Source organism: Aptenodytes forsteri, unplaced genomic scaffold (assembly GCF_000699145.1).
Source record: "Aptenodytes forsteri isolate BGI_AS27 unplaced genomic scaffold, ASM69914v1 Scaffold232, whole genome shotgun sequence".
NCBI classification, from domain to species: domain Eukaryota; kingdom Metazoa; phylum Chordata; class Aves; order Sphenisciformes; family Spheniscidae; genus Aptenodytes; species Aptenodytes forsteri.
This window is the reverse complement of record NW_008795931.1, coordinates 42,676-44,250: the sequence shown is the minus strand read 5'-3', so window position 1 is coordinate 44,250 and position 1,575 is coordinate 42,676.

The window sequence follows — 1,575 nt, the reverse complement described above, 5'->3', positions numbered from 1 at the left end:
CAGCTTCTCACTGGCAGGGCATGAGAAGCTGAAAAGTCCTTGACTAGTGTAAGCACTACTTAGCCACAACTAAAACGTCAGTGTGTTATCAACATTATTCTTATCCTAAATCCAAAACACAGCACTATACCAGCTACAAGGATGAAAATTAACTCTGTCCCAGCCAAAACCAGGACAGTTCTGTAGAAACTTCCTATGGTAGAGGTTTTATCTGGACCACAGTATTTAACAGAGCTAGTAGAAAATTTACATGAGTTTGTCCAATCACCTTTATACCCTATTTTTTCTTTTAGTCTCCTCAAAATCCTTGAAGAGTGAATTCAACAAAGTAATTGCATGACATATGATAAACATGGCCCTTTGTTAAAACCATTTTCTGGTTGCTTCTGAAGTTATCTTGTAGTTTTAGCATTGTAAGAAATAATGAATAATTGGGAAATAATGATTTATCAATTAGTATATTGATTTACTTCAGGCAGATTGATTAAATTCCTTAATCCAGCTTATAAAACAAATAACTAAGTCATTCTCTCACTCCAGTTTGTGCTTTGATTTCTTCCTTCTATTTTATCCACTGTCAGTAAAATTCCTTATAAAAAAAAAAAAAAGACCTATTGTGTGATGTATTCACCAAGTTATGATTGCACTGGACAAATGTACAACATGCAATTCACTTATTGACTGATTTTTTATTCTTTATTAATTTTCCAAATAACATTGATAAAATGTAGACCCCTGGATCACTTTTGAAAATAAGACTTATGCACTTATGCTCCAAAATATTAATTTAGTGGTGGTTTAATTTTTGCCAAACAAAATTCTGACTTCTTTAATTAGGCAGAACTCTCTCATTCCTTGTTTCCTGATCTATCAGCTGAGAAGGATGTTTCCTAGAAATATGAAGACAAAAATAAGGCTACATACTGTTGCTGTGTTTGAACATTCACCTGTGGTTCATGGGAAAGATCTTTCAGAATATTGCATTTCTCAGAAAACAGTATTATTTGTCAGCCTGTTGAGTTTCAGTTCTGCAAGTGCTCCAACCAATAAAGTCTTAACTTGAAACTTGAATAACCCCCTTGATTTTAGAGAGTGTTCAGTGCATTTCGGTTTACGGATGATGATGATGATGATGATTATTATTATTATTATTTTGTCTCAGTCAAAATGGGATAGAATCCTTGTGTTTGAGTTTGCACTATCGTCTTTTCTACTGTTTCCTTTTTGGTTATTCAGTAATTACAATAATGTAGTTATTTCAATAGTTAATTGAACAGTATTAAAAAGAAACAGTATTGAACAGGGGTATCACTCTTCTCACAACTGAATGATTATAACATAGAACAATTGGTATTGCATCCCCATGCAATTAAATGTCCCTAGAGAGGACATGAGGAAGTGGGATGGAAAACCTACTGCAGCCCTAGGGGCACGGGTATGTGAGTTGCAAGGGAAAACAATCACAGAAAGAGGTTCTTCCAGGAAAATTGCTGCTCCAGTTTCCAGTGGGCCGTTCCCTAGTGTAAGGGATGAGGCCCACGTGTCTGTGCTGTAAGCACAGACAATGCCCCCGTG